The sequence below is a fragment of the Macaca mulatta genome, chromosome 1, assembly GCF_049350105.2.
Source record: "Macaca mulatta isolate MMU2019108-1 chromosome 1, T2T-MMU8v2.0, whole genome shotgun sequence".
Taxonomy (NCBI): Eukaryota; Metazoa; Chordata; class Mammalia; order Primates; family Cercopithecidae; genus Macaca; species Macaca mulatta.
The window spans coordinates 181,759,366-181,781,114 of NC_133406.1; the positions used below are offsets into that span (position 1 = coordinate 181,759,366).

The following is a 21,749-nucleotide window of genomic DNA, read 5'->3' on the forward strand; positions in this document are numbered from 1 at the left end:
GGTCAGGAGATCGAGACTATCCTGGCTAATACAGTGAAACCCCATCTCTACTAAAAATATAAAAAATTAGCCAGGCGTGGTGGCAGGTGCCTGTAGTCCCAGCTACTCGGGAGGCTGAGGCAGGAGAATGGCGTGAACCCGGGAGGCGGAGCTTGCAGTGAGCTGAGATTGCGCCACTGCACTCCAGTCTGGACAACAGAGTGAGACTCCATCTCAAAAAAAAAAGGAAAAGAAAAAAGAACAGAAAATCACAGATGTGATAGTGATCATTCGTTTGAATCATGGGGAGAGTAATGAACTTTGAGCTCCTACTGTAACCAGGTACTGTGCTGGCTACCTGAGCCACAGAGCTGAATCAAATGGGGCCCCTCATCTCCAGGAGCTTGTGGCAGAGGATGAGCTCAACACACAAACGTGTAATAACACAATGTGCCAAGGATTGAGGGACCACACTTAGGAAACCCGCCCCCCCACCCAGTCCTCTGGTACTTAGCAACCTAAGTCACATTATTATTTAATTACTTGTACTCCGTCTTCCCATAAGAATATTAGCAACGAGAAAAGCTTTGTCTTGTTCACTGCTCTCCTCCTAGCACATAGTAGATGCTCACTTAGGAAGTCTCAGCGTGGCACTTGTGTAGGTTTGATAAGTATCTGTGAATACGTGCATGGCCTGAGGAAGCACAGAGAGTTGCGGGAGCCTAGCTCAGTCCAGGGATGGGAGCCACAGAAAACTTCCAGCAAGAAGAGGCCTTGGCCAGGAACACGGCGTTCCGATACTCACACCCTTCAGCATTCCCCATTTAATGACTTCTTCAAAACTCAGTGAGGTCACACCCATTTTATGAATGAAGAAACAAATCTCAGAGACAGGAAGAAGCTTGGTAAAGGCCACTCAGCTGACAGAGCAGGGCCCACATCTCCCACCGAAAGTCTATGCCTTCTCCACACTGTTCCGCCTCCTGCCAACACATAACAAGGACTCCTTGTGGCAAAGGCTGACTTGCTGTCCATGCAGCTTCCGAGGAGGTGAGAGACCATTCCCACGGAATGGAGGGGGCTGGGTCCAGAGACAGATCATCATCTCCAACATTAGCAGCTAAAGGAATGCACTTTCCCAGAAACTCTACACAAGTTCACTCATTCTTCATAATCACCTGGTACTGGAGGTTCAATTATCGTTCCCAATTTACAAATGAGCAAACTGAGGTACTATTAGGTAACTTTCTTAGATCACACTGGTGGTAAGGAAAATGTCTGGGGTTCAAACCCACACAGTTGATCTCAGAGGCTACACTTTTAACCATTTTGTCTCCTGCCTCAATAGAACATGCCTACCTTGTCCAACTCTGGGAGGCTGCTAGAAACTTCCCAGTTAAGCAGTCTTCATGTTTTAGACATGACACTGGGTACTCTGAGGAAAAGCTACAAAGAATAACTTTCTAAACTTCCAGCCTTCAAGAAGTTGCTGACTCAGAAAAGAAGACATAAGAAATCAATGAAACTAAAATGAAAGGTACAATGTAAGTACACCGGGGATAGGACATTTGAGCTGGGCCTTGTAAATTAAAGAGAGAATGGTGCTCTAGGAAGAGGTTGCAGCATATACTACCTAATCCAGGCATGGCAATAGACTCCAGGTTAGGGAAACACCAAATCAATTTGTGTGTCTGGGGAACAGAGGGTATAGGGTGAAGACAGGGGCAAGTCAAAGGAGAATTGGGCCCCAGATCCTGGAGAGTTTGAATTAATACAGTAAATACAGAATTTGCTCACTGTTTAGTCAATGCTGACCTATCAGAGGTGGGGAAAAAAGAAAGTAATATAACCTGACCTGCAGTTTAGGAAGATCATGTGGTATCTGGGAAGCACTGGAGAAGGAAAAGGCTGAAGAAAGGAAGACTGGTGAGTCATTTAGCTCTTTCTGCAAAATTAGCCACCCCATAACCTAGAGGCCTAAAATAACCACTATCTTATTATTGTTCACAAGTCTGGGAGTCAGTGGGCAGTTCTAAGTCAGCTACCTGCTCACGTGTTTGGTGGGTGCTGGATGGGGCAATGGAGATGACTGGGGCATGTATCTCTTATTACCTTGGGCTTCTTCTCATGGTAGATGGTTGCCAGGTTACCAAGAAAAGCAAGAAAGAGCAAGCCCTGATGCACACAAGCTCTTTTCAAGCCTTGGCTTATGTCGTCTTTCTTAGTGTCTCATTGGCCAAGCACAGATTCAAAGGGTGGTGCAATAGACAGCATTTCTTGACGGCAAGAACAGCAAAGTCATATAGCAAAGGGGTGTGCATAGGGATGGGATGAATTTGGGGTCATTTTTGTTAGGAGGCCATTTCTGTAATGGGCCAAGCAAGAATTAATAGTTGCTTAACCTAGGAGATGGCAGAAGAAACAGAGAGATGATTAGAATATATTTGAGACATATTCAGGAGATGATTATGAGCGAGAGGAAAGAATTCAGGATACCTCCTGGGTTTTTGGAGAGAACAACTAGGCAGATGGTTCCTCATATCAATGAAGGGAACCAAAAAGAGAAGCAGGTTTAGCAGTTGTAAGCACGTTCCAGCTTATATGATTCCGCTGAGGTCCATGAATGTGCTACCTTCCTTTCTTAGAGAAATGTTCTTTTTCCAAACCTCCCTCCACTCTGACCATGTGTCCACATGGAAAGTGAGATGACTTGCATGACCCTGCCTTCCTAACAGTAGTAATTGGCCAGGTGTAGACATCTGATTTGAATTGGGAGTGCCCAGCCCCACATCCACTGCCAGCCAAGTCCACCATGTACAGTTGTGCAGGTTATACCCAGTACAAGCTTGCCTAGCAGGGATAATAAGTGGGGACTGGAATCCAGCCTGTGCTCTGCAGCGCAAGCTTGTACCTGTGGAGTTGCAGACACTCAGAAGATAGTGCCCTCTTCTAACTCCCACAGAGGTGCTCTTTGCTGCCAGCCCCAGTGGCTAGTCCAGGGGCAGGCCCACATGCCACACTAGGTAAATTGGACTCCCCTAGGAATTATGACATTGGAGCACATGGGAAAGAGGTTTTTTCTACTCTGACCCTAAAACTGTATAGATGGGAGTGTGTGGCATCCACATCTCTGTGATATTGAGGAAACTGCTGAGACAGAATGAGGCCAGTACATCAATGAAGTCAGCAAAGGGAGGTGTAAGAGAAAGAGAGCTGTCAGAATCAGAGCACCCCGTTCCAGGCAACTCTGCCTTTCCTGGGGCTTGGCAGTTTGGTTTCTCCATCAGTTCTTTGATTGTTCCTATATTCTTCTGATTTAAAATCTCCTTTTTGGCTTACGCAAGTTCAAGTTGGGTTTTTGCTCCTTGTAACCAATACAATCTTGCACAATAAAGTAAACAAGTTCATGTGTTCAGATTTGGAGACAGGTCACAGGGTGAAGTGAAAGAACGTAATGACCAGTTTGATGAGAGTCACAGGAGAGAAGGGGTGTCCTGGGGAAGTACTGGGCTTTTGGCTTGAGAGACTATAGAGAGATGAGGATCTCAGCAGAAGTAGGCAATCCAAAAAGTAAACTATGCCAGGGTAGAGGGAGGGAAAATGCACTCTTCCGTTTATTCATTGAACAATTGTTCCCCAAGCCTTGTCTAGGCACTAGGGGCTCAGCAGTGGATACGGTGAACTTAGATTCAGATAGTATCTGTAGGACATCACTGGCTATTTATTCAACAGTAAGCACCCACTCTAGGCCAAGCATTGTATCTAGAACTGAACATAAATCCAGGCAGTGATGTCCAGCAGGCAGCTGGAAAGAGGGTGGAGCTGGCATTTCTGTTGTAAGCATCATCCCCATGGGGATAATTTTGGAAGTTGTGGGAGAGAGCACTTGGAGAAGAAAAGTCTAGTTCCACAAGCCTTGTCCATCATGCCTCAGCTTCATTCGTGGGCTGGGAACATGGTGTTTCTTTGGCTTGTATGGCTGAAAGGCAGATGCAGAAAGAGTGTGAGTTGGAAGAGCCCAATCTGGGGCCAGCCTGGGGTCACACAACACCCCTACCAGGTAACCGTGTGTATGACTCTGACTGAGTTGGCTAATCTCTCAGAGCCTCAGTTTCCTCAGTCTCAGAAGAAAAACAGGAATGCTTATTCTCATATTAAGAAAGAATGTTTGTAAAAGTGTATTCATTCAACCACAAACAGGTATTGAACACCAATATATGCCATGTTACAGGGTAAAAGCCTCAAATGGGAGGATCAGAGCCATCATCTGGGAGGGATACATGAATCTTTGTGACTGCCATACCTGGCTTCTGCTGCACCTAAGGCTGCCAATCTCCCCCTGTCCACCACCAATCATCACCAATCTTCCCCTTCCCCAGCCCATCTGAAAGGCAATATTTTTGTGATTAGTAAAGAAAGAAAAAAAACGCATGTTGTGCTGTCCTGTGGAGAGCCGGTCTCCAGAGCGGCAGAAAAAGGGGCCACGTGAACCATGCTGTTCTTGGCAGCCACTGTGCTATTCCTCACAGCCAGAGGCTTAGAGCTTTATTTGTGGTTTGAGTTACAAGCAGGGGTGAAAACCCCAGAAAAGTGGGGGGAAGGGAGAAAACATTTTAAAAGTTGAGAAAATTGCCCTGTGTTCTCAAGTGCAGGCAATTTGTCCAAACGCCTGAGCTCTGTAGAATCCTAGTGGTCTGACTGCGGTTTTATACTCTGGGGCTCTGGGCCCAGTGTCAAGGGTGGGGGACATTTTTTCATACATTAAGAAAATCACAAAATCACTTTTTACAAGATATTAATGAATACCTTTACTGCTTCAATGGTGACATTTTGGGCGGTTTTGAAAAAAATCCAGGTGAAGGTTTGGGGGTGATTTTGTTTTGAAGGCTGCTACATAAGGTTTTTCACAGTCATTAAACATGAAATTTGGATGTTGGATCCCCAGGATCCCATGCAGAGGAGGCTAAACATTTTAGAGATAGAAGAGCCCTTTAACATCTTTAAATCCAACCCTCTCCTTACACCAATGATAAAAACAAGGCCCAGAGGAAGTAAGAAATATGTCCAAGGAAACACAGCAAGTCTGTAGTAGAAGCAAGTCCAGATTCCAGGACCCGAAGGTCTTTGCTGCAGCCTTTGTGGCAGCCTGGAGGTGACATTGGACCTCAGAAACCATGGCTGGCCTCCCCCTCATGTTGACATTTCTGCTGCAGTGACTTTGAAAGCTGCCTTTTATGGCTCTGGCTTTGGAAGGGCAAACACTGTTATCAGTAAAACAACACAGGTGCCTTCTAGAGTTGGAGCCAGGTGGAGCCAAGCAGGAAGGGAGACCCTTTCGCACAGGCAGACATGACCCAATCACCTGTCTGGTTCAGAAGGGTGCAAAGACCCTCCTTGGGGAGTGGAACAAGAGGCTTCTGTGGTGGTGAAGGGCATGGCTTGGGGGCCAGACAGGATGGCTTCACGTCCCAGTGACATGGCTGGCTAACTGCAACCTCAACAAGCTGCCTGACCAAGCGTCAATTTCCTCAGCTATAAAACAGGGAGGCTGATGGCTCAGTCCCATGCCTGAGCATATTTCAGGTGCTCAGTAGCCACATGTGGCTAGTGGCTACTGTATTATATAGCACAGATACAACATTATCACAGAAAATCCTATCATGCAATGCTGGTAGGGACTCTGGGCTCTTGACATTAGTTCTGGACCTCACCTACTGTAGCTACTGAAAACAGAAGACTGGTCCAGGTGAGGTCTCCAGCTCTAAGGGCTCAGATTCATGGCAGAGATCCACGGTTCCTGGCTCCTCTCTCTAGCCCTTAGTCCTCTCTATTACTGCAAAGATTTGGCTTCAAGGTTGGAGCCTGGCTGACTGCCTTTCTTATGCTTCCCTAAGCAGAACCCCAGGATGAGAGGATGTGTGGGTGAGGGGAAGAGTCTGGTCAGTGCCTCCTGTAAAGGTAGGTGTCCAGAGTCCAAAAGCCTTGGGTTCTATTCCTGACTCACTCATTCGGGTGTTAATGGTTCCAGGTAAGTCACTGAACCTCTCGGAGCCTCAGTTCTCACATCTGTGCTTGCTCTGGTAAGCGGTAAAGAGGCAATGGAGGGAGAAACACATTGGAATCTGTAAAGTACACTGTTCAGAATGAGAAACTTCTACAAGTAGGAAATTGACTCTCCTTGCTCTGCCCCTTTCTTCACTAAAAGAGTATTTAGATAGAGGCAGATAGCTGCCTTAGAATATATGCAACAAGATGTTATATTTAGAAACATTTTCCAGACATCTGGAGATGAGAAGAAGCTGGTATCCCAGAGACACACTGGAAGAGTCCCCTGAAAGAGAACGGGAAAAGGAAAACATTCTCTGAACACCTATTATACTCTAGATACTGTGACAGTCCCTTCCATATATAAAGAGTGGCAATGATGATGATGCTGGCTAACAAGAAAGTTGAGTGCCCACTGTGTGACAGGTACCCTTTTGAATGCTTTACATATATTATCCCCATTTTACAGATGAAGAAGCTGAGGCCCTGCAAAGTAAAAATAAGTTTCCAAGGTCACCCTAAGCTAGGGTTTAAATCTCAGCCGCCAGAGTCGCAGGGCCATGTGCATAGCTGTCTCTCCACACTGCATGAGACGCATTGTTAGAGTCTCATGTAACACCACCTGCCACTTTCAGATAAGGAACTGAGCCTCAGGAAGATTACGTTACTTGCTTAGGGTCACATAGAGGGGAGAGAGAAGGTTCATTGAGTGTTTTGCTTTTTTCTTCTTTCTTCAAAATATTTCCTTCTTTGGCTATCTTTTTGACAGAACAAAGGCATTGTTGATTCAGTTTGCATCTGAATCTTGCTTCCTATTATTTCCTCACTTGAGTTCTGGTTTCCCCTTAGGATCAGACAGAAGACGTCTACTGCCTTGTTCATAGGGAAATCTCTGAAATACCCAAAGCTTATCCTCCCAACACCTTTGCTTCTTTTTGTCTTCAAGAGAAGAAATACAAGTCCTTCCGCCTTGGCAAATATGATAGTACCATTCCTTTCAGTGTTCCGGTTCTGCTCTATTGAATAAGTTCCGGTTTGACTATGACTACGTGAAAATGTGGAACCAGACCTTCACCCCACATTCCAGCTCCAGCCCTACCACACAGGAAGTGCAATATCACCTTAGTTATTCAACACATTATGCTCCTCGTGATACAACCAGAGTTCACATCAGCAATCTTGGCAGCTCTCACCACACTGCTGACTCACGACTCTCTCATGTCCCAATTTCCTGTCCATTGTTCTTTCCTCTACTTGGCCTGATTTCTAAAGGCCTCTCTTGGTTGCATTAAACGGGATTCCTGAGGGATTCCCTTGGCAGTTACCTTGGGGGAGCCCTCAGGTTTGGGGCTGATCCATGTCCTCTAAATGTAGGACTTCAAAGCTCCCAAAGATAGGCAGACCCAGTGGGAAGCTGGGAAATGCTCTCTGACCCCTCTGGGAGAGCTGGCAGTCAGAGGGCTTTTCGGAAAGAGTCAGACCTGATCCATAAATCCCTGGAAAACACCCTGCCCAGGGAGCAAATGCCACTGTGGTCTTGACTGAGGCTTCCGAAGAGTTTGGGAGCTGCAATTCATCCACACGCGCATTCATTTTCAAGTAGTGGTTTGCAGTTCGGGCTTTGGAGCTATATAAGCCTGGCTTCAAAGCCACTTTCCAACTTTGGGACTTCAGGAAGTCTCCAAATTTTTAAACCTCCAATTTTTTTTCCTGTAAAACTGGGGTCTTCATGGTACTTACTTCATTGTGTTGTTGAGAGAATGAAAAGAGAAAGCATAAATAAATGGCTTAGCCTCGTGCCTTGGCACATAGAAAGTACTCAGCATTTGTGATTATTTCTTCACGTCTTTGTTCTCCTGGTGAAGTATTTATTCAGCAAGTGTTCACCAAGAGGCTGCCGGGGCAGCTGGGTGCTGCCGGGGAAAGAACACAGATGCTAATAAAAGCCTGAGCACAGGATCAGGCTCTGTGGGTAAAGATGCTCCAGGGGACCAGCTGAACACTTTACAGGAACTCTTTCTGGCTCTGCACTTGGACGGCTGAGCTCCCACCCACTTCATCCCCCACCCTCAGCACACACAGCAGCTCCTGGGCCATTTCTGAGTTTGGAGCTTCTCAGATTACGCTCAATGTGACCTTGGGCAAATCCCATCACTCATCTCAGCCTCTGGCATACTTCCTATAAAACAGTGATAATAATACCCACCAAGCCAAGTTTTTGTAGTAGATTAACCAACAGCAAATGTGAAGTGCCCAGCCAAGCCCAGCATGTGGCTGATGCTCCACAGCTTCTAGCTCCATTCCCCCCACCACACCTTCCATAACCGTGTGCCAAGCTTGGGCTAGATGCTGGTGGTCAAAAATTAAAAGAAGCTAGACCTGCCTGCAGGGAATTTAAACTTTAATGGGGGAAATAAACATTTGAACCTCTACCCCAGAGAAAGAGTGCTAAGGGCTGTGATGAAACTATGTCTGAAGGGTTATGGAACACCAGGAAGGGCAAATCGCTTTACCAGTTTGGCCCTCAGTTTCCTTGTGTGTCAAATGAATGAAATTGGTTACTACTCCATGTGAGATGACTTAAGTGAGTTAGGGAGTGTGCAACTACATGTTGGAAAGTTTAGCTCTGTGCTAGTGCTTCTATTTACTTATCTGTTTCCCCATTAGAACTTCATCCCCTTGAAGGGGATGTCTTCTAAGCCTATGTCTTATTCATTCCTCTGTCTCCAGCACACTGGCATAGAACCGGTGCCCAGTCAACATCTGTTGAGTAAACAGACACAAGGACTTATTATCTAATTTTATCCTCCCAGACCCCAGAGAGGTACAACATCCTATAGATGGAGGGAACACTGAATACAGAGTTCAGTGAGTGGCCTGGCAATCAGTGGCCGAGCCAGGCATCTTGGAACCTGTGGTGATGACCTTTCTGCTAGATTTCACAACACAGGCCACTCTGGCTCAGGTGGAGTGACACTGCTTTTCTGGATGTGACTCAGCTTTCCCTGGGGGTCACTGAACCCATCCATCAGCCTTCACACTGAGTCATGGGCTGAGATGAACTTCAGACCTAAGGAGGGAGCAGGGCTGCCCTGCCAGGTGGGTGTGCCTAGGGATCCCTTAGTCCAGCTGAGCACACCACCTGGGAAATCCTTCATGGGATGAAGATGGGGCGGGGACAAGGACGTCACACCAGATCCACACCCGTCTCCCACAAGAGTGTCTAAAGAGCAACACCTATCCCGTCACTGTGACTGGCAGGCTCTGACTCAGAGGCACCCCTTCTCCATCCCCAGTGTCACGTCCTCAGCCTTGACCCCAATCATCTTTTGTTCTGCCTGGACTCCCAGCCTCCACTCTATCAACCTTCCTTTCAAAGAAGTTAAGTGATTTGCCATAACCACACACTGTGAATATCATGTGCTTATGTTCAGAAATTCGTGACTGGCTCCCTAGTACCTAGAAAATAAATTCTAAACCTCCACCTCAGCACTCAAGGTCCTCTTGCTGAAGCTTCACCCTGCTTTTCCTGTTTTTTTCCTCTGTACACCCTTGAATCCTTCACTTTAGATCAGTCTGTGTGTTGCCATTCTACAGAGTTGCCCTTTACTTTCCCTTCTCCTTGTCCTTGCTAATATACTAACTCACTTTCATCTGGAATGCCCTTCCCATGTCTTATTCATTCTTCAGATCTGAGCTTAAAAACCACCTTTTTCATGAAGCCCTCCCAGATCTCCTCAGCCCAAACACTGGGATATTGCCAGTTACGTTTATTGATAATTTCTGTTGTGCAAATTGTTATGATCAGTACTTTATGTGCTTCATTTTAGTTGATATTTCCAACAGTCTTACACGTAAATGAATATTTATTACCCCCATTTTATAGATGTGGAAACTGAGACTCAGAGAGGAGAGCTAACTTGTCCACACTTACATACCTGTTAAGATTCATACACCAGTGTGCCTGACTCCAAGTTGTTCCACGACTTTGGTTTGTACTTCCTATGTTCTTTGCACCTCTTTGGGGTACTCATGTTGTTGGGTGTTGTATTTTCCTAGGGGACTCATCCACTCACTTCTACTGTGATTTTCCTGAAGACAAGTGACTAGCTCTGTATGTAGTGTCTAACATAGACTGGGCTGTGAGGCAGAAAGCAAATGCGAGAGAGCAAGAGTTATGGAGCACCGCTGTGTGCTAGTCCATGCTAGTTACCATAAACATGCGTACATAGCATTTAAGTGTTCTTAGTCTCATTTTACAGAAGAAGAAACAGAGGCACTGAGAGGCTAAATAACTTGACAAAATCTATAACAAAAAAAAAATGGGATAGACCTACATGGAATCATCTCAAAAATATACCATTAAGTGAAAAAAACAAAAAATGGAGTGCCTGTTTTCATTATGTGCTCTCATTAGAGAAAATAGAAACATATTAAAACATACATATGCTTGTTTATGCTGAGACTGCTTTAGGGACACACAAGAAACTGCTTTGGGGAGGTGACAAAGGAGGGCCTTAGAGGAATAGAGACTGGAGAGTTGAGGGAGACTTACTTTTTAAATCATCTAACGGTTTGAGTTTAAATAGGTATTTTTAGTTATTTGCATGTATTTCTTTCTCAGAAATAAAATTTGCTTATTTAAAATATGGATCCATGAAAATTTCTGAAGATCAAACATTCCAAAACAGAATTTGGCCTTGGGCTTTTTTGACTCCAGGAATCTTTCTATTATAACCATCTCATTTCTGACATACAGGCATACCTCGAACATATCATGGGTTCGGTTGCAGACCACAGCCATAAAGCGAATATCACAATAAAGTAAGTCACATAAATTTTTTAGCTTCTCAGTGCATATAAACGTTATGTTTATACTATACTATAGTTTTTTAAGTGTGCAATAGCATTATGTCTTTAAAAACACTGTATATACCTTAATTTAAAACTACTTTATTGCTTAAAAAAATGGTAACCATCATCTGAGCCTTCAGTGTGTTGTAATCTTGCTGGTGGAGAATCTTGCCTTGATGTTGATGGCTACCGATTAATCATAGTGGTGGTGGCTGAAGATTGAGGTGGCTGCAGCAATTTCTTAAAATAAGGCAACAATAAAGTTTACTGCATCGACTGGTGTTTCTTTTCATTCCCATCTTTGATGACAGATTTCTCTGTAGCATGCGATGCTATTTGATAGCATTTTACCCACAATAGAACTCTTTTCAAAATTGGAGCTAATCCTCTCAGGTTCCTTCCACTGCTTTATCAACTAAGTTTAGGTAATATTCTAAATCCTTTGTTGTCATTTCAACAATGGTAACAGCATCTTTACCAGTAGTTTCCTTCTCAAGAAACTATTCTTTGCTCATCCATAAAAAGCAACTCCTCATTCATTCAAGTTTCATTATGAGATTGCAGCAATTCAGTCCCATCTTCAGGCTGCACTTCTAATTCTAGTTCTCTTGCTATTTTTGCCACATTGCAGTGATTTCCTCCACTGAAGTCTTGAACCTCTCAAAGTCATCCATCAGGGTTAGATTCTACTTCTGCCAAACTCATATTAATGCTGATATTTTGACCTCCCATGAATCACAAGTGTTCTTAATGGCACCAAGAATGGTGAATCCTTTCCAGAGTGTTTTAAATGTACTTTGCCCAGATCCATCAGAGGAATCACTATCTATGACAGCTTTAGCCTTATGAAATGTATTTCTTAAATAATAAGACTTGAAAGTTGAAATTACTTCTTGATCCACGGCCTACAGAATGGATGTTGTGGTAACAGGTATGAAAACATTTATCTTCTTGTACATCTCCATTAGAGATCTTGAGTGACCAGGCTCATTGCCAATGAGCAGTAACATCTTGAAAGGAATCTTTTCCTGGGCAGTAGGTCTCAACGGTGGGTTTAAAATATTTAGTAAACCATGCTGTAAACAAATGCGCTGTCATCCAGCTTTGATGTTTCATTTGTAGAGCACAGGCAGAGTATATTTAGCCTAATTCTTAAGGGCCCTAGGGTTTTAGGATTGGTAAAAGAGCATTGGCTTCAACTTAAAGTCACTAGCTGCATTAGCCCTTAACAAAAGCCAATCTGTCCTTTGAAGTTTTGAAGCCAGGCATTGACTTCTCCTCTTTTGCTATGAAAGTCCTAGATGGCATCTTCTTCCAATAGAAGGCTGTTTCATTTACACTGAAAAATCTGTTGTTTAGTGTAGCCACCTTCATCAATGATCTTAGCTAGATCTTCTGGATAACCTGCTGCAGCTTCTACATCAGTACTTGCTACTTCATCTTCCACTTTTATGAGACTGAGACGTTTCCTTAAACCTCATGAACCAACGTCTGCTAGCTTCAAACTTTTACTCTGCAGCTTCCTAACTCTCAGTCTCCATAGAATGAAAGAGAGTTAGGGCCTTGCTCTGGATGAGGCGTTAACTTAAGTGAATCTTGTGGCTGGTTTGATCTTCTATCTAGACCACTAAAACTTTCTCCATCTCAGCAATAAGGCTGTTTAACTTTCTTATGATTTGTGTGTTGACTGGAATAGTGCTTTTAATTTTCCTCAGGAACTTTTCTTTCACATTCACAACTTGGCAAACTGTTTGGTGCAAGAGACCTAGATTTCAGCCTATCTCAGCTTTCAAGATGCCTTCCTCGTTAAGCTTTATTATTTCTAGCTTTTGATTTAAAATGAGAGATGTGACTCTTCCTTTCACTTGAACATTTAGAGGCCATTGTAGGGTTATTAATTGGCTTAATTTCAACACTGTTGTGTCTTAGGCAATAGGGAGACCCAAGGGGAGGGAGAAAGATGGGGAATAGCCAGTTGGTGAATTATGTTGACCATCTTATATGCGAGCAGCTTGCAACACCTTAAAACAATGACAATAGTAACATCAAAGATCACTAATAGCAGATCACCAAAAGAGATATAATAATAATGAAAGCATTTGAAATATTGAGAAAATTACCAAAATATGACACAGAGGCGTGCCTGAAATGAGCACATGCTATTGGACAAATGGCACCGATAGACTGCTCTGTGCAGGGTTGCCACAAACCTTCAATTTGTTTAAAAAAATCTAAGCACAATAAAATGAAGCTCAATAAAACTAGGCATGCCTGTAGTTGGAGAAAATTTTCACACATGGTATTATGAGAATTATGGTCAGCTGTATATGACAGAAAACTTACAATCACTTAAATGTCAATAAGAATAGCATCACTTAAATGTCAATAAGAATAATATTAACCTCACAGCATTGCTGGGTGGCTTACATAGCATCATAAGACATATGAAAAATTAATTTTGATAATATATGTAATACATAACCATAATGTTTAATTCTCTCACGTAATAACAGAAGTCAAGACGGAAATAATCCTGGACTGAAATCCCAGATTCCTTCTAACTTGTTGCTGTGCCATCCTCAACATATGGCTCTGCCATCCTCAACATTCTAACTGGTCCAAGATGGCTGCTCCATTAAGCAAGAAGGATGAAGATCAGGACAAAGGGTGTGGCCTTTGCATTTAAGAACACTTCTAAGAAGTTGCCAACCCTACTTCTGCTTACATCTCATGATCCAGCACTTGGTTACCTGGCAATACCTGGTTGTAATGGAGCCTCGACATTGCAAGATTTCATTTTCAGCATTCACATGCCCAGCTAAAAATCAAGCATTCTGGATGGGTACAGTGACTCATGCCTGTAATCACAACACTTCGGGAGGCCAAGGCAGGAGGATTGCTTGAGGCCAGGAGTTTGAGGCTGCAGTGAGCCATGATCATGCCACTGCAATCCAGCCTAGGCAACAGAGTGACACCCTATCTCTAAAACAAAATTTTTTAAAAAATTAAAAAATAAATCAAGGGTTGTATTGTTAAGGAGGAAGGGGAAAGTAGTTATTTGGGAACAACCAGCCTGTCTCTACCACAGACACGAATGCTTTGCTTTCAGAATTTATCTGCCCTGCTCTCTAAAACTGATGTATTACTGGATATGTTTCATGTTCCTGACATACTCCTGGGCACTCTATAGAGAATATTAACACACATTGAGAGAAAACAAGTAACTTCCCATTAAAGGCCCACTTTCTAAACCCAATCATCAATGGGCTTTCTCTGAAGGAAGGTCCAATTATATGATTCTGGGCAAATGAATTACCCTTCCTAAGTCATATGACCTTGGGCAAGTCATTTATCACTCTAAGCCCATTGTGCATCACTTAAATGGCAATAAGAACAATTTCCAATGCCACAGAGTTGCTGAGTGGCTTTACACAGCATCCTGAGACACATGAAAAAATAATTTTGATAATATATGTGATTTAACCCAAAATATTCTAAATCTTATCATTTCAACATATAATCAATTTAAATTACCAATGAGATAAATACATTCTATTTTTCACACTAAGACTTCGAAATTTAGTGTATGTTTTATCCTGATAAAACAGACCAGTTACATTTCCTGTGTTCTCTAGCCACGGGTGGCTGCCAAGTTGGACCAGGCAGGCTGAGACTAATTTAAGTGTCCTTGCTGGGTGCTCCCTTAGCACCCTATACTTACAAGTAAAGAAGTCATCCTTTCTGTGGCAAGTGTCCATTTACTTGGTTTATCCACAAGCAATTCCCTTGAGGAGATGGAATAAGAGGTACCCCCAGGACCTACATAGTACTTAGCACAGAGCAGACACTCCATAAATACTTGTTAAACAAATATTATTCATTTCTCTATCCCCAGTGCTCAGCCCAGTGCTTGACCCTCAGTAGGCATTTAATAAAGACTTACTAAATTAATGAAGTCATGACCCAACATTTTAATGGTAAGTGAATTTGCAATTTGACAGCAGGTGAAAACCTGGCAGTTTATTGCAGAGGAGACAATGGTACCTTTCTAACCCTCAAAGTAACACCTGCCGTTAAGTCAAATTTCCTTCACTGCCTCCTTTCTCCCAAACGGAACTGGAGCCAGATGGGAAGCCATGGGCCTTTCCATTCCAGTAAAATCACACAATGCCTGGTCTGCAATGATAAGCAAGCATATCAAGTTCCCATGAACAAATAAAATTAACTTTCAGCGAGGGCCAAGTTTCTCCATTTCACTGTATCTCTTTTTCTTGTCAGAGTGTGCAAGGTGAGAGGCTCTGAAAGGTTGCCTGTCACTGTCTGATTGAAATCTGGGGAGCTTTACAATAAGGCTGACAGTAATTAAAATGATCAGACATTTCAATCTTAGCACCGCACCACCACTTACTAAATGAACTGAAGCAACTTATGTGTCTTCCAGAAACATTCATTTTGTCATCTGTAAGATGGCCAGACTTATCTGGCCGTGCTGCTGTGAGGACCCTATAAGAACAGAGCTCCCCACACATGCTGGTGCTCAGTGACTGGCAACTTGCATCATTCCTGCAGCAACCTGGCACGGCTCTCTGAATGATATTTGCAAAGTGAGAGACTTAGCATTATTTTTGTCTTGACAATCAGCCATAGGCCAGATGATTTTCTTAAAGTTGTGTCGTGCTGCCCCCGCCCCCTTTGTGGACAACTAAAACACAAACACTATTTAGAAAGATCTGGGCCGAGTCATTTCTTTGGAGCCTGGTGGCAGGCCAGGAGGCTGATCACAAAGGCAGCATTCAGCTGCAACAACAGCAGCCTGGTGGGCAAGGGCCTTGTCCCAAACATTCTTGACTAGGCTTCTTGGGGGAAGGTGTTACCGGCCTGCAAATATTTGTTGCTCTATTTCCATAGCAACCACAGTGGTCATAGTGAAACCCTGAAACTGCACATTGAAACTTGGGAGGTGCTGCAAAGTCAAGCCTGTTCGGGAGGAAGCTTTCTCCTGGACCCTTCCCTCCCCTAAAACTGAAGACTTTTCCAGGATTCTTTCAAAGGGCATGAAAGAGAAGCTATTGTGCCAGCTGCACACAGCCTACTGCCTGCTCTGAGGAAGATGTATGGGCAAAGACTGTTGCCAATTGCCCATGATAGGCTTTAAGAGACTTTAAGCCAAAATGAGTTCCTGCTTGTTTTCTGCAGAGCTTTTGCAGCACGGTGTGCTGAGTCTGGCTCTGGCACAGAACAGTAACACCACTTGTGCAACCTCAGGGAAGTTGCTCACTGTCCCTGAGTCTCTTCCTCAGCAAAAAACACAATTAAGCCCAATGTAGTAAACTCATATTGACATCTACTCTGAGCTAGATGCTGAGATTACAAAGCTGAAAACACCAGGCTATTCCCCTCAGGGAACTCAGATAGCCTATCAGGCAGAACTGTATTAAATATTAAGTTTGATCAGGCTGGGCGCAGTGGCTCACACCTGTAATCCCAGCACTTTGGGAGGCTGAGGCGGGCAGATCATGAGGTCAGGAGATTGAGAACATCCTGGCTAACACGGTGAAACCCCATCTCTACTAAAAGTGGAAAAAATTAGCCAGGGGAGGTGGCGGGCACCTGTAGTCCCAGCTACTCAGGAGGCTGAGGCAGGAGAATGGCGTGAACCCGGGAGGCGGCGATTGCAGTGAGCCAAGATCACGCCACTGCACTCCAGCCTGGGTGACAGAGCAAGACTCCGTCTCAAAAAAACAAACAAAAAAAATTATACATATATATATGTATATTATACATATATATATATATATATATATATATATATATATATATATATATATATATATAAAGTTGGATCATACCAGACACCCACTGCCTGGCACCCAGTGGGACCCGTTGTACTATAAAAGTTTATTTCCCTTCTTCAAACCAGGTTACTCTAAAGAAAGCCCTGAAAAATGATCAAGGGCCCATGTATTTTTAGAACATTCTTCTTGTACCCAAGATAAATTTATCAGTTTTGGACATGATCTTTTACTGATGGTATACCTTATATATTCATTATAACATGCTTTCATGATCCATACCTCATTGGACTTTCTTAACCATCTGCTGAATTCGAAAGGACAAGAATGGTTGTTTTCACTTCAGACTGAAGACACTGAGGCACAAAGGTGAAGTGATTTGTCCAGGTCGCAGTGGGAATTAGAGGCACAGCTGGAATTCGAACACACATTTTCCAACTTATTCTTTCAGTAAATATTTCTTGAGTAGCTGCTAGGTGCCAGCATTGTTCTAGACACTGGGGTCAAAGGTAGTGAATAAAACAAATTTGCATTAAAGAGCTCAAGTTCTAGGGGAAGGAAGCAGAGTGCTAACAAACACATAAATACAGACTACATTAAGAAGTGATAGGCACAGTGGAGAAAAAGTCAGTAGAGTAGAGATGATAGCATTGCTGGATACTATTAATAGTTTATATAGACTGCCTGGGAAGTACTTTCTGAGGAAGCTGGGGAGAAGCGAGGAGCTGGCCCTGTGGATGTCATGGTTGAAAAGTGTCCAGGTAGGAGGAAGAGCAAGGCATGAGGCCCTGAGGTAGGAATATGTTAGCATATTGTAGAGCAGCCAGAAGGCAGGCATGGCTGTAGCAGCAGAGGGATAGGGAGGTTGGCAGGAGAGGAAGCCAAGGAGGAGTGAGCGGTCCAGTTCATGGGGAACTTGTAGGGCATGGAATTAATGTTGGGTTTTATTCCAGGTGAGATGGGAGCCGTTGGAGGGCTTTGGGGAAAGCAGTGGCCACAATGTAATTCAGCAAGTTAAAAAACATCCCTCCGACTCCCACAAGAACTACGGTCTGAAGGTCAGCAAGGATGGAAACAGGGAGACTGATTGTTAAGAGGCTACTGCAACCGTTGAGGCAAGAAAGGAGCATGGCTCCCTGAGGTGATGAGAAGTGTCAGATTCTGGATCTATTCCTCAGGAAAAGGCTTCAGGATCTGCTGATGGTTTGAAGGTGGGGTGTGAGCAGGAAGAGCCCCTTATGACTCCAGGGTTAAGTAACTGGAAGAATGAAGTTGCTATGTCCAGAGATGAAAAAATCTGAGAGAAGAGCAGGTTAATGATAATTAAGATGTTTTCTTTCTTTCTTTCTTTCTTTCTTTCTTTCTTTCTTTCTTTCTTTCTTTCTTTCTTTCTTTCTTTCTTCTTTCTTTCTTTCTCTCTCTCTCTCTCTCTCTCTCTCTCTCTCTCTCTCTCTCTCATATAGAGACAGAGTCTCGCTCTGTTGCCCAGGCTGGAGAGCAGTGGTGCGATCTTGGCTCATTGCCAGCCTCCGCCTCCCGGGTTCAAGTGATACTCTTGCCTCAGCCTCCTGAGTAGCTGGGACTACAGGCACGTCACCATGTCTGGTTAATTTGTTTTTTTTTTTTTAATTTTTAGTAGAGATGGGGTTTCGCCATGTTAGACAGGGTGTTCTCAAACTCATGACCTCAGGTGATCTGTCCGCCTTGGCCTCCCAAAGTGCTGGGTTACAGGATGTTTCTCTTAAATGTTACATTTGAGGTGCATATTGGAGATCCCATGGAGAGGGCAGGGAAGGTGGAAAGAGGCAAACCGAAGAGATTCTTTTGCCATTCTTCAGAATACATGTTATTTAAAGCCATAGGCTTCAGTCTAAATCCCCAAGGGATTAAATGGAGGTAGAGAAGAGGACCAGTCCTTGGAGCACTCTAGTGCATGGAGTTAGTAAGAGGAAGAGGACCCAGCAGGAAAGCTATGAAGGAGGGGCTTGTTAAGGTAGGAAGAAAACCCAGATACTCCATCTTGGAAGCCGGATGAAGTATTTTAAGAAAAGAGTGACCCAAAGGGTCAAATCAGTCATTGGTTAGGGTGACAAGTGAGAATTGATTTCCGGATTTGGCACAGAATGATCCTTAGTGATCTTGACGATATCTGTTTGGGTGAAGTGAAGGTAAAAGCCTGATCGAGTAAGTTCAAGAGAATAGGAGGAGAGAAAGCAGAGAGTGCAAGCAGGTCCAACTCTTTGGGGAGTTTATCTGGAAAGAGGAACAGAGAAATAAGGAGGGAATGGGGATCAACGTAGAATTTCATTTTAAAACATGGCTGGCTTCATAGCATGTTTGTGCATTGGTGGGAATGGTCTACCAGAGAAGTAGAAGTTAGTGAGGCAGAGGAGCCCTGGTATAGGGTCAATGCTCAGGAGTAGATAAGAGGACTGGGATCAATTTCAATCCCTAGAATGTCTTCTACTAAAATGACATGGCCTTTTATTCATAAAAGCATACATCTGGGGATAATTTTAAACTGCTTTCAAATGCAAACATTTCTTTTAATTACATAGCATAAGTTTACCAGGAGATGCCAAAATATTGCCTAATGGATCATGGAGAACCTACCTTAGTGGACACAATGAGTTAGCCACTCTTCCTACTGGGTTCCCTTGGCATTGCTACACACCTAATTGCAAGTTATTTATGTGGCAAGGCTTCCCTGGTAGATATGAACTCTCCACAGGGAGGGACTGTGTTCTGTTCTTGTCTGCAGCCCCATGCCTAACAAATGCATCTTCACAAACCATTGGGGAAAGGAAGGAGAAGAAGGAAGAAAAAGAAAGAAAGTGAGAATTGGATCATCATTTGAACCTCTCTCCCTTCAAATGAGGCATGAGCCTGATATTATTTTGGAAACATATTTTTCCAATAGTGGAGTGAGGAAACCATTTGTTTTCTTTTTAATTTGTGAAACACAAAGGAAGAGAAGGAAAGGAATGAACATTTACTGAGTGCCTGCAATGTACTAGGTACTCTGCTAGCCAGTCACTTGAGTGATCTCTTTTACAGATAGCCAACACAATTAGGAAAAAACTCCATTTTGCACACTAAGTCACCAGCACTACCATTAAGGTTAAATTGTCATGTGATGAAATGGGATGCCCCATGGAGCAGTGAGCTTCCCATCAATGGAGTTACATAAGCAAAAGCTGGATAATGTCTGTGGGGAATCCCAGCATGTAATGGTCATTGGGCTTTATTAACTTATGGACCAATCCAATCCTGGGATTCAATGAGTCCAAATTATATAATTCTATAGGTGTATAATTGATACTTCAGGGTTTCTCATCATCTAAATATGAACACATACAAGTGTTATGTCAAGAGGCAATGCTGGCATAGTACTTCAACATGTCGATGCTGAGGTCAGACTGCTGGAGACAATATCTGGCTCTGCTGCTTATGAACCAGACTATGTGCCTCAGTTCCCTCATCTGTAAAATAAGGATAATAATAGGATAGACTACAATCTAAAATTCATTTAAAATGCTTAGAACAGCATCTGGCATATAGTAAGTGCTCAGTAAATGGTAGCTATTATTTATTCAGTTCAACCAACTCATAGACTGCACCACCCTGGGACCCATGGGTATCTGTTTTGGCCTACTCTTACATATTAAACCAAAGCCAACTCCACCTAGAAAGGTTGGGCTCAGCAGACAGAAGCCCTCGGGAACTGAGTTAATTTGATGGGGGTACCAGCAGCCCCAGACAAATGGCCACCTTCCTGCTCCACAGTCATACCCATCTGCCCTGGCTGGGCAATGTGCAGAAATGTTTATAGCGACCTCATTTGTTTTCCTTTCTGTGACTGCTGCCTTCCAAAGGCCAGGAACTGCTGAAATTAAACCAAGGCAGGGGCCAGGGGAGCAGACAGGGCCTGGGCCAGGGCCAGGAGTAATGAAGTGGAAAATGTTCACACCACAGGCAGCATTACAATGCACCTGTACAAATAGAATGAGACCTGCCCACCCCCTTCCTCCCAGGGGCCCAACTGCCTTGCTGACTTCTCTTTATGGCTTCACTCTCTGCCTTGCCCGGTCAGTGCTTAGGCCTACAATGAAGATAAGAAACAAAGACACCTAGAGTGGAGCAATTAGAGAAGGGACAAAATCAGAAGCAAGTGAAAACAGAGATACCCTTAGCTCACACATTTCCTGAAAATTGCAGCAAGTTTTCTGAAGGCCCAGTCATCTAAAACATGGGAGAAATACAGCACAGTTAATGAGTGCCAACAATGCACCAGGATTTTAGCAGAGCACTTTCATATACCTTTACTCATTCCATTCATCCAGTACAGTGTAGCTCCATGTCACAGACAAGGAAACTGAAGCCTAAGAAGACAAAGCTGGCAGGTGACCCAACCAAGATTTGAACCCAGGTTATTGTCATTCCTCTTTTATAATGAAGTTACTCAGAACCAGGGTGGTAAGTGACTTTCTCAAAGCCATGCAGCTGTAGAGTGAAAACCCAGAGGTCCTGGGCTTTTGGGGTGGTGGTCACCATGGCACTAGCCAACAGGAAGGAGGCTTAAGAGAGACATGTAGGCCAGACTATCCTTGAATGGTTGGGGCAGTGAAGATGAGGGGCTTGGCTTCCCCAAGAAAGAGAGGCATGGGGGCCATACTGCTACCATGATGGAAGACAGAGAGAGGACAAAGGCTAACCTTTGACCCATGTTTTATAGTTTTTGAATTAGTATGACTCTTGGTGAGTCTCTCAATCCCACTGTGGCTCAGTTTCTCCATCTCTGAAATGGGAATTCTGTGAGCCTTAAGTGACATGGTATATCTTAAGTGACATGGTATATCTAAGACCCAAAGATCTGTTGTTTTTCACCTGTCCCAGACTCAGTCACTTCACTCCCAACTTCAACTGTAGGTAAGCACAATGTCTGATCCAGAATCCATGCCCTCCTAAGTGTTTGTTGTATAAAAACAATGACTGAAAGATGAATAATGTCATCTTTCCATGATGTTTATCAGAACTATTATAACCCAGTTGCTCCTAAGGCAAATTTTCCCAATCATA

The 21,749-nt window shown here is 43.7% G+C and overlaps 1 long non-coding RNA gene across 1 annotated transcript; it reads left to right on the forward strand.

The window, feature by feature from the left end:
* The first annotated feature begins 554 nt into the window (after positions 1-554).
* LOC144333150 (uncharacterized) lies at positions 555-15,065 on the forward strand. The gene is made up of 4 exons (XR_013401554.1): positions 555-1,029; positions 1,455-10,015; positions 10,784-10,848; positions 13,392-15,065. It is a non-coding gene; the product is annotated as an uncharacterized LOC144333150 (long non-coding RNA).
* The last annotated feature ends 6,684 nt before the right edge of the window (positions 15,066-21,749 follow it).